At 42.9% G+C, this 12500-nt stretch overlaps 1 protein-coding gene across 11 annotated transcripts in view; it reads right to left on the reverse strand.

Moving 5' to 3' along the window:
- LOC135116241 (uncharacterized) overlaps nt 1–12500 on the reverse strand; it is a 216213-nt gene that overhangs the window by 52677 nt on the left and 151036 nt on the right. Inside the window, exon 8 of one of the 11 annotated variants that reach the window (XM_064033613.1) lies at nt 6015–6192. The exons of the other annotated variants lie outside the window; for them this stretch is intronic. The gene's annotated coding sequence lies outside the window, so the exon portion shown is untranslated. Of the gene's footprint in view, nt 1–6014; nt 6193–12500 lie in introns of those variants that run through there. 11 annotated transcript variants of the gene reach the window in all.

Consider the following 12500-nt stretch of genomic DNA (forward strand, 5'->3'; position numbering starts at 1 on the left):
CCTCCTCTTCCTCCTCATCGGGTGTTAAGTGAAATATCTAGACCAACTCCCTGATTGTTACTGAAAAGGTTGTATGTGTGTGTGTGTGTGTGTGTGTGTGTGTGTGTGTGTGTGTGTGTGTGTGTGTGTGTGTGTGTGTGTGTGTGTGTGTGTGTGTACGCCGCGCTGAATTACCTGCTTGTTATGCATTGTTTCATCCTGCTTGTAGTAATGTGCAATGGTTTTGTTTGAATGAAAAATTTATTACCTTTTTCAATCTAAATGTAAAGTATGACATGCTACTTCCACTTGTTTATTATAAATTCTGAAATTGTTCAGTTATGCTTATCTTACTTTACTACTACTACTACTACTACTAATAATAATAATAATAATAATGGTCTTTTTTCCTTCTCCTCCTCCACTTTCTTAAACCTCCTCCTCCCCCAGAACATTCCGGCTCGTGCCCTTTCTCTCGTGTTCTCGTCTCATGACTTAATCACTTAGTCTCTCAACCTCCATTCCCTCGTCGCGTCCTGCACAGCGCTCGGGCAAAACAGATACAAACATAAACATAAATCTTCCCAGGCTCAAGCGGTCAAATTCAAGGGACATTTGGAAGTAATCTCCTCCACGGTTTGCATGAATATGTAATTTCTTTTTAAAGGTTTTCTCTTGACGGTCTAAAGTATTGTAATATATTTCGTATTACACTCGCGTCTGTTTCAAGAAAGAACACCACGAATCTCATTATTTATTTTTTTTCTTTCAGAGGATTTCATATTTTTTGTAGGCTTTCTTTTTGATGGCCTAAAGCACTGTAATATATTTCAGATTTCACCTGCATTTTAGTTTGAAGAAAGAGCAGAACAAGTATTATAATTTTAGAACCGGCTCATTAAAACACAGAAGCTGTTTGACTTGTTCCCTCACACTTAGTTTATTTCCATTTATTTTGCTGTGTTTATCTTTTAGTCCTGTTATTTTTGTCGTTGAGTGACTAGGCGGGATTTCGGTCTTCAGTTTCTGCTTGGCCTGGTACCAATATCACCGGAGACTTACGTGCAAGGATTAATAAAACATGGAAGAAAATAAAGAAGGTTGAAAGCACTCAGTACCAATACATGTTGCAAGACTCGCATCCTGAAACTTGTGCAGCGAGTGAAGTGTGTTAGTATTCCAAAGCCATGTTTGTGCTCCTGCCTGTCTCTCTGTCTGTCTGTCTGTGTACCTGTTTACCTGGCTCTCTATCTTTTAGTGGGAGCCACGTTAAGTAAACTGATCCCCGACTTTTTGAAGCCTTTTTTGGGGGGGGCGGGTCTTCTTTCGTTTTCTTTTTTAAGCATAATTTAGAGGGTAATATACTTTTTCTTCCACTCATCCATCCTTCTCTCTCTCTCTCTCTCTCTCTCTCCTCTCTCTCTCTCTCTCTCTCTCTCTCTCTCTCTCTCTCTCTCTCCTCTCTCTCTCTCTCTCATACACCTCTTTCACAACTCATATCACTGCACGTTAAGAGCACATCAAGGCACACAAAGATATTCATCAGCCACACAACAACGAGCAGAATCTTTATTGCAGGTTACTCCACGTGACTCAAGCCAGGCAGCGGGGGAGTGGCGATGCCCACATGAGTCCAGCGAGTGTGACAGCCTCTGCACCACTGGCGGCAGGGCTTTGATCAATCATCCGGCTGTCATCTCAGGTGGAGGCCCCGCGGCTCTCCCTTTCAGTCTCCAGCCTTTCCTCACTCTTTCCTTTGAGTGCCCACGATAACAATCTAAATAAGTACTTCAAACAATCTTACTTGCATCCCACTCACCCACCCACACGCCAGCACACACACACACACACACACACACACACACACACACACACACACACACACAGTAAACGACTTTCATGAAAGGGCATTCGCATTAAGCACATTCTGAAGTGTTTCGGGGTCTTACCTAGGCTACTTTAAGGGGGTTGTAGTGGATGGCGCTGGGTGGTTATCAATGGGATTCTGATTATTCTAGTAAAAGAATAACAAAAATTCTATATAGTTACCAACAGAAAAAAAAAATAAAAATCCGGACTAATAATTTCTGTGGCCTTTAAAAGAAGCTTTCACGGAGGCGAATCACAGAAACAAACTCTAATGAGTTAGCCACTGAGACCGCCTCTAATTGCTGTTGTCGAATAGTCTACAAATGTGTTTCCACTACTGTATGAGTGGCTTAGCAAATATTCTGCGCCATCATATGGGAAAACACCCATGAGAGACCGACTTATCCTCTCTGTGACCTTTGAAAAGTCCCAATACGAACCCAAAGCGTTTCATAACACAGGCCTAAGTACCAAGACCCCTGTGTGCTTTTGGGAGCGTCCTGATGCAGCAGTGGTCAATATTCTGGAGCATTTCTGCCCTCACTTCCGCTATCACGCGAGTTTTTAAGTGTTTTTTTTTTTCGAAGGGGGGAGTTCTAGGGACAGATTAACAAGATTTCTATATTATTAACAGGAGAAACACTCTTGAGAACCCGACTAATCATCTCTGTGGCCTTTGAGAACAGTCGCGGCGAGAGAGCAAAGCGTTTCTGAATACGGGCCGGTATTTCTTGGTGTGAGCGATGAGAGGTGCGAGTGATGGCGGCAAATTGCAGCGACCCATCACGCCCCTCGCTGATCATAAGGAGCATCGCGCTGGCCTGGCTAACCTGGTGTGTTTGCCGAGCAGTGATTGTGTGGGGGTGGGGCGGGGAGGCGCGAAGGGGCGGCGGAGAAGAGGGTAAACAGAGGAAAGCTGAGCGAAATGTATGAGAATTTATTTTAGCTGGACGTAAAAGGGAAGGGAAAAGATGGAAGAGATTAAGGGAGGATACAAAATCCGAGGGGAATGCAACAAATACGAAAAACATATATTCCTAGTACGTACCAGTGCCGAAAAAAAAAACGCATAAAATAAAAATAATAATTTCAATGAGACTAAAACAACGCAAAGGGATAAACCGGAATATAATTTTACACTTTGAAGACATTTCGAAAAGTAGAGACGTGAATGTACACACCTGGCGAGGCAAAGGTATCCAGCGTGAGAGTCGCAGATCTCATCGTAAAAAGTCTCGTTCCTGAAGCCTCAGAGAGATTCCTGTGCCGCAGAATTCCGTGGAAATATTAATTCACATCCACATCGTCTTTGTCACTACAGGAAACAGCGGTATTATATAACGTGCAGAATAATGAAATTCCCCCGCACTACGGATTTACTCTCTCTCTCTCTCTCTCTCTCTCTCTCTCTCTCTCTCTCTTACTCCTCAATGGAATTCAGTTGCATCATTGTATCACTTTCAACATTCTTAGTAAATGCATCTCGTTGATTGAAAATTTCTGTATTAGGCTTCATACGAACGCAAGTACTCTCGCAGTAAAGAAAAAAAAACGGAGAAAGTTTATAGTTTATTAGTGAATGCAATGGTGCAACACACACACACACACACACACATGCAGAGGTCAAGTGGTTAGTGCCCTTGTGTACCTAAGAAGACCCAGCCCTTCCTCCTTCCCTGCTGTAATCCTCGCCTAATGAGAGTGGGCGAGGGTCTCAGTGCCGCTCAGATGGGTGGCACACAAACACTGCATGATGCGTGGAGAGGACATGACGGGAAGTAATCTGTCTCCCTCTAAGACGCTCTGCCGTACAAGCTGCGTCAAGCACGACCATACACACACATCCATCCTGTCGCCCTCGCATCCCTTCCCAGCTCCTCCCTGCAACATTACGGTGAATAATGAAGGCGATGAAAGACTGACCCGACACACGAGAAGCTTTTAAGATCCGTATTATTAAACACCTCATTCCCTGAAGAACTTCGCTCAGTAAAAAGTCATAGCACTCTTTTGAGATACTAGTAAGGGTGATTGTTCCTTACAGACTGTGAATGGAAGGGAAAAGGTTTACATGATAATCTGTATAAGTATCCAGCGTAGACAGAGAAGGAAGCAGGTAAGAGTGCTAGTTAGTAAATAAGACGAAAGGGGACAAACACTGCAGTACTGTATGGATAATATGTACGACCTGTACGGAGTGGTATGGATGCAGGATATTGACGTTATGTAGAAGCGGAATATGTACGCCACAACAAGACCTTTCAAACAGCAGCTGAATTTTGAAAAGGGATAGCATTACTTGATTGACTGAGAGTAAGGGAAGAGACGTGTGATCGACAATAGTGAGACGGGGAGAAAAATAAGATAAAATATTTCAAACGAGTATATATATATATATAAAAAAAAAAAAAGACATGCAGAAATGACTGAAAATGGCTAGAACAGTGAAAAAAAAATATATCGTGTGCCGCTGATGATGAATGACGTGAGGGGCAAGAAAAAAAGGCGGTGATGAGGAATGGCAAAGCGTGTTAGGAGGCGAGCAGTGAAAGGGGAGCGGAAGCAGGGAAATTGACGAATGAATAGAACGAAATGGATCAGATTTGCAAAGATGAATGAGTGATTTCAGGGATGTACGTACACCTCCATCTGGACTGAGCCACAAATAGGATTAAAATGGTGAAAGAAAGAAAACTTAGACGAAATGAGACAATACGGGCTTGCAGTAGAAATTAGTATAGCATATGAATATGTAGGTAGAAGGTAGGTAGAAGATTCAAATACGAAGGTTCAAGTTCTGTATTTGTAGTTTCATTAATCCTCTTCTTTATGACTTGCTTGTGTGACGACAGATTGCTTATTCATAATTTCTATCTCGTATTTTCCTCTCATTTAAAACTCCTTATTTATTTGACCTTGCGAGGCGCGCTGATTTTAATGAAAGCATGAAGTTCACTCAAAGGTGTAAGGTTACTGATGATACAACCAGGTAATAGTATGAGGATTTGTGTAGCTCACAGGTTAATTTCAATGGAGTCCAGAGAATAATATTATCAGTAGCACGTTCTGACCAGGACAAGAGAACAGTTGCATGAGTAGATCTATTTTGCATTCAGTTACCCTTCCTGTCGCTCAAGTCACACCGTCCTGTCCTCCAGTGCTGCAAATGAGGATCTTGAGGGGAACGGTAAAATGATAATCTTTTCTTTATCAAATTGTATCTTTAATAGAAAAATGATAAAACGTTACAGAAAATGTGATAGTACAGCGTCATGCTTTGTATAAAAAAAAATAAAATAAATAAAAAAACATAGCTATCAAGATCCTCACAAATTAAATAGTTCCTCATAGACTCATAAATCCCAAACATCACGCTCCAAAGCATTAACTAAGACAGGCAGCCCTTATATGAAAGAAAGCAAAGCATCGCACGGAGCAGCAGGACAGGAAGAATCAGCCATCCACAGCACCACCACCATCACCATCACCACCATCACCACCACCACCACCACCACTACCACCACACTCGACCATTTATAAAATTGCTTCGGCCTGGAGGTGGGGGTTTGACATAAGGGTGGCGACGTGAGGTGTGTGTAGGACAGCCATCTGACATTCAGGTGACCCTCTCCTCCTTCTCTGCTCTTCTCTGTGCCTCCCCCTCCATTCCTCCCTCCCTCCCTCCCTTCCTCCCTCCTTCCCTCCCTCCCTCCCTCCTTCCTTCCTCTTCCGGGATAAATGTGTAGAGGTGAAATGGATGTGTTCTGAGGCTGTTCTGGGAGAAATGGAGAAATGCGTGGGTGCTGTGTTGTGTTGTGTTGTGTTGTGTTGTGGTGTGTGTGTGTGTGTGTGTGTGAGAGAGAGAGAGAGAGAGAGAGAGAGAGAGAGAGAGAGAGAGAGAGAGAGAGAGAGAGAGAGAGAGAGAGAGAGAGAGAGAGAGAGCGGAGTGACGCACCACTTTCCAAACTCGCTCCATTCCGACCACTTGCGTCAAATTTCGTCAAATAACTCCAGCCTAAACTCAATCTTGTGTCGTCCCGGCGGCTCGAGTGGTGGCTCAGTCCTCTCTCACTTTTCTTCCAGACTTCTGCGGACACTTAAACTTTCTTTCTCCGATTTATAATGTGCTTAAAAGGCATAAAGGAAAGTTGCTATGGTTTGGAGGGGAAAGTTTAATGCATTCACGGAGAAACATCAGCTTATTTCCTCTAACGGTGAAGTCCCGCTGGTGTGGTTTCAGAAGTGCGTGGTATTAGTGATGTTTCCACTGTGCTGAGTGGACTGGCTGGAGTGGAGGCTGTGGCGGGTGCAGTGTGCAGTAAAGTGTGAATTAAAGCCGATGCGCTGCAAGTAACAATGATGATTCCCGACACTCTAAAAACAAGTATATTATGTACCACCACCTCCACCTCCAACACGACCTCCACCACCACCACCACCACCACCACCACCACCACCACTCCCACCACGAATTAGAACTAAACTGTAACACAAATAATCCCTGATGGCAAAGTTTGGGTGCATTTTGTTGCCTCATTGCGAGTTAAAAAAAAATAATAATAATTCAGATATATATTTTTCACGGATATTCGCAATACTGTCAATGATATTAGTTGATTGATAAAAAAAAGGCAAAATATTTCCTATTCCGTCGTTTGCAAAAGGAAGTAAACAAAAAAAATTCAATCCTATATTAACGCACTAACGTAATACTCCGGCCCGCTAATGTGTGCACTCGTCATGCTCTTACTTGTCTGAAATCGTGAATATAATTTCTTGTCAGGCACAGAAATGTTTTTCATCACAATAATATAATGCAGTACTAGATTTGATGATATGTAGGATGTTCCACACACACACACACACACACACACACACACACACACACACACACACACACACACACACACACACACACACACACACACACACACACACACACACACACACATGTACACTCAAGAAATATCTCCATTGGGGTGACTGTGAATGGGACTCGATCGCCTTCCTCCACCATCCATTAATCATCCGGGACGTCTCGCTGTCCCCTTCCACCTCACCCAGAGCAGCACACCTTTAATGAAGGTACTGCCAAGACGGGTGCACTGGGGCGACACACTCTCCTTGCAACAACACAAGCTAAGGGCAGGGACTGAAGGCTTTACTGGCACAGAGAGATTATCAAACACTGCTGGGAAAGGAATATAACACTGAATATAGAGACTCAACAAAGACTTACAGTTCGGACCAAAAGTATCAGCTGAAGGCATGGAGTGAAGGTTTTCATATCATAAAAGTATCATCAAACTGACTGGAAAGTTATCTAGAAATTCAATCTCAGAGATTTAACGAAGACTACCACCACAAATCAAAATGAAAGTGTAGAGTGAAGGCTTTGGTATCACAAAAGTATCATTAAACACTGCCAAGAAAGTAATATAATCTCAACTACAGAGATTCAACAAAGACTACCAGTACAGACCACAAGTACCAATATACATGTAAAGAGGCAACATCTGCTACAATACTACCAGGAAAGACTAGAATGAAACAAATAAAAACACTGGGTACTTCTGTGAAAGAAAACAAGAACCAGTGCCGATAGAATGAGAAAAAAAAAAAAAAGGTAAAGGCAGACGTAGTGAGATGCAAGAAAAAGGGAACACACTGCGGCGGGGAAACTTTCGCAGGCGGGCAGGACTTTTTTCCGATGAGCAGCGGGAGCGGGTGTGGCGAGGCATGACGGAGGCAGCAGCAGCAGCGATGAGCACGGCGGGAGTTGGTACAAAAACAGCGAGACGGTAAGGGAGTAAAGAAGACCCCGCTGGCCTTTATTAAAACTACCAGTGCGGGGGCGGCTTGCTGGGTCACCGGATTAACAAGGAAAACTCGCAAAAACCAACTCAGACGCATGTTTTCAAAGCCACAGCCACGGAAACACGGCTGAGGGAGTTTTACGGAAGACGCTTAACCTGCCCTGAGATGAAGCTCTCAAGGTAGACTCGCAGCGCGGAAGACGAATACATTTTTTGAGGGAAGCCGAGCAGCGAGGGAGCCAATAATGAGACTCCTCAGGTGGCGCCGGCAAATAGAAGAGGGAGATAATAACACTCATTACCGCTATTGAAGACTAGAATGAGGAAGGAGAAAAAAATGGCGAAACTAAAGCTTTTGATAGGTAAAGGTGAAAAATTAAATAATACATGTGGAGAGAGAGAGAGAGAGAGAGAGAGAGAGAGAGAGAGAGAGAGAGAGAGAGAGAGAGAGAGAGAGAGAGAGAGAGAGAGAGAGAGAGAGAGAGAGAGAGAGAGAGAGAGAGAGAGAGAGAGAGAGAGAGAGAGAGACTATAGAACCCATTCAGTTGAGACAAAGACGTTGTAGCAGTTAATTACGAAGAAATCAATGTAAATAAAAGCTTCCATAGAATAAGAGAAAAAATCAATAAAAACAAGACAATCAAAATCAATTAGAACAAAACGGATGACGGAAATATAACCTCTCTCTCTCTCTCTCTCTCTCTCTCTCTCTCTCTCTCTCTCTCTCTCTCTCTCTCTCTCTCTCTCTCTCTCTCTCTCTCTCTCTCATAAACAACCAAACACTAAGAAATTAAACGCCACAGCTACAAGTCTATGTCACGAAACTCAGCTGACTAGAAAACAGAGAGGCTCGCAGTAGAAAATCAGCTGAATCAGTGAGTTACACGTGTCATTCATCAACCACCGGGGCGTAAATATGTCGATGCTGCGCTGGAGGGTGGGTAAAAAAAGTGGTGGGAATGTAATAGATGTTTCGGAGTGCGTAAATTCTGACTCAGTACTGCAGTGGGTTAGGAAGGTGAGGAGTATATCATGGAGCTTAAAGCCCAGAGAGGAGGAGGAGGAGGAGGAGGAGGAGGAGGAGGAGGAGGAGGAGGAGGAGGAGGAGGAGGAGGAGGAGGAGGAGGAGGAGGAGGAGGAGGAGGAGGAGGAGGAGGAGGAGGAGGAGGAGAAGGAGGAGAAGGAGGAGGAATAGACGAGCATGTAAAATTCAGTCTGAGAATGTGAAACAAGGAGCCGAGGAGGAAGAAAATAGGAAGTAAGAGAGAAAATGGAGGTGGAAGCGATGAACAGGAAAGATACAAATGAAGAAATAATAGAAACAAAATATAGGAGGAAGTCGCGACATTTTACGAATGCATTCGCTTTACGGACCAACACACACACACACACACACACACACACACACACACACACACACACACACACACACACACACACACACACACACACACACACAGGCACACGAGAGAGAGAGAGAGAGAGAGAGAGAGAGAGAGAGAGAGAGAGAGAGAGAGAGAGAGAGAGAGAGAGAGAGAGAGAGAGAGAGAGAGAGAGAGAGAGAGAGAGAGAGAGAGAGAGAGAGAGAGAGAGAGAGAGAGAGAGAGGACTGACTGAGGTTGCAAACTCCCCTAACCTTTAGAAAATAACATAACATTCGAAGTCTCACAGACCAGGAAGTAAGGGACGAAAGAAAGAAAAAAAGGAACAACACAATATAAAACGAAAACATGAACACAAAAATACCACTGCCATGACACATAACACCAAGGCTGGAGGGCGGTGGACGCCGCGGACATGAGAAAAGGATGGGGGAAAAGTTGGAAAAAGGGTGAGAAGTATGAAAGAAACCCTGGCCACAATACCTGGTGAAGCCTCGGGGTTGTTGCTAGTGGCTCATCTTTAATTGAGTTCCTCCTACCAGCCACTACCTCACCGCTTCCTGCATCTGTACTCCCACCATCCAATTTCTCTTGCCTATCTCTCCATCCCATCGCTCTTCTCCTTCCCCTTAGTTCATTTCCCCTTACTGTACTCCCCTTCCTCTTATTCTAGCCCCTCTCTCTCCTTCTCCTTACCCGGAATCCCCTCCTCTCTCCTCTCCCTCCCTTACTCATTTCCAAGCCAGTACCCGCCTCCTCCCCCGCCTCTCCCCACACACTCCCACTCACTCCACGCGGGCCACACAAAATATATAGTTCTTGAAGGAATTCCATTTCTCGCCTTCCTTAGTGGGTTTTCTCCTCGTGAACGCTTACTCAATTAGTTTCCTATTTATTCGATTTATTGATGTGTGTTGTGCCATTTGTTTGCCGTCGCTTCTCTCGTTACTCTTTTGTCTATTTGTACTTTCAAGGGTCGTTACTCTACTCTACGTACTTTCGTTTCTAATAAATCACCTTCACCACATACATTTTTTTCGTAAACATATACAAACTTCATGAAATCTAGTAATCAAAAAAATGCATCCGACTACAAAACTAATCTAAAAATACATACAATTATTAATCAGTCTGCTACTCTAGAACAAAAATAACAACGATGAAAACTCCAACACTGATGAGGTAAAAAAGGGAGGATAAAAGCTGCTAAATCTGCTGATGGTCTAAAACTGGTCACAATCAGGATGCGACAATCAGGGCGCTGAGTTTGTGCGGTTATCTGATGGGCTAATTGTTTTATCTCGCAGAATCTTGATCATATTAGGCGACAAGTGGAGGGAGAGAAGGAGCGGGAGAGAGAAAAGAGGAGAGGAGAGAAAGATGGAAGGAGGGAAGCATACGAGTGAGAAAGAAGCGGAGGAGCGGAGGGAAAGGAATAACGAGGAGAAAATAAGGATAAAATCAATTCTGCGCGTTGGAGGGAGATGGAAGGAAAGTATTGGAGAGGGAAAAGAAAACGGCGTGAGGATATAGGAGGAAAAAAATAAGAAATCTATCAGGGGAAGGAGGGAAAGGAAGCAATAAGGTCGCATCATTGCCTCTCTTATCCGTCTTATCTCCTGTTCCTTTTGCCATCTCATTCCCTTACTTCCCTCCTCTCCATTCCCAACCTCCTCCTTCCTCTCCCCGTCTATCTCCCTCCTTCAATAAACTCTCTACCCTTCCCTTCCTCCGTTTTCTTCGTTCCCAAACACCTACGCCTCCAGACAGCCAATATTACGAAGCATAAACTACCAGACAGGTGTGAGGCCTGAGAGCAATATCTTCGTCAGGTGATGGCTAAATTGCCCATAAGTCAGTACACCTGCGATATACGGCGTATCGGGCCCGTTCAGGTGATATGTGACGCCAGGTAACTTCCAGGTATGTGCATCAATGTATTGTGCATGTGTGTGTGCCTGACGGAGTGGTGCAGTCGTGGTTAGAGGTCGAGTCAACTTTTGGTCTCACTTCCACGTGTTTTATGTCTCCCTTCAGTCTGATGTTCTCTGGCGGCCTGCGAATCTTCTAACAAAATATGAAAATTGATATATCCTGAACAGGTGAGTGATTGAAGATAAATGCTGGATACAAAATAAGTAAGTAACTAAGTAAGTTTATTGTCATTTATAAAGCATACATAAATCTTGTAGATTTTATATATATATATATATATATATATATATATATATATATATATATATATATATATATATATATATATATATATATATATATATATATATATATATATATATATATATATATATATATATATATATATAGATAGATAGATAGATAGATAGATAGATAGATAGATAGATAGATAGATAGATAGATAGATAGATAGATAGATAGATAGATAGATAGATAGACAGACAGACAGACAGACAGACAGACAGACAGACAGACAGACAGATAGATAGATAGATAGATAGATAGATAGATAGATAGATAGAGATAGATAGAGATATAGATAGATAGATAGATAGATAGATAAATAGATAATAACACGGTCCGTCGAACCGCAGCTCCCAGAAGGACAGCTTTAGTAATGTGGTGACTGTACCGAGTTGGATATACACGTAATGATTTACAAACTTACAATTTCCTTAATTTACACACACACACACAAAAAAAAAAACATTTAAAGCAGAAAAAAAAAAAAGTGTGGGTGAGTGTCGCATGTTACTTGACTATTGACCATGACTTTCTAAAGGTACTCTTGGTGGTTAACGGTGCAGCCACTTCTAACGTGCTGTGGCGGGCAACGTTCCCACTGCTAATGACACTTACTAGTGGAGCAGATAGAAAAAATTATTAAGCGAATCGTGACTTTAACCACAAAAACCTGAGACTTGCCATACTGATAGGGCAGGATCTTGTAAATACATTTGGCTGTGGCCGAATACAGTACAACAAGACGGAACTAAATAAGAGCAGGAAAGAGAATGACTCCACGTGTGGCCGAATACAGTACAACGGAACTATATATAGCAGGAAAGAGAATAACTTCACGTGCAGAATCTGCAGAATCTCTCAGAAAGTATACATGGAAAGGAAAGGAAAGATCCAGCTCTACCTCAGCGACTATTTATTTATTATTTAACTTATTTATTTTTTTCTGTGACAAACCAGTAGGTAGTCTTTCACGCTGCTTAAACGTTTGGATTGGACAAACGTGTGCTGAAGTGTGCACTTGAAATGTGGGACAAACTGTTGCTGCCAAAACTTAATGCAGGAGACGTGATTGCTTTAGAGGCTGAATACCATCTCATGTGTTTAGCTGCTCTACAACAGTCGTATATCAGCAAGTAATGTTAATGCTAATCATTCTGAAGAAACAAATAGTGACAAAGAGGGGTACATAATTGCACTTGCTTAGTTAGTCTCTTAGAGTGACGAAACGCGCACT

The sequence above is a fragment of the Scylla paramamosain genome, chromosome 30 (assembly GCF_035594125.1).
Source record: "Scylla paramamosain isolate STU-SP2022 chromosome 30, ASM3559412v1, whole genome shotgun sequence".
In the NCBI taxonomy this organism is placed as follows: Eukaryota; Metazoa; Arthropoda; class Malacostraca; order Decapoda; family Portunidae; genus Scylla; species Scylla paramamosain.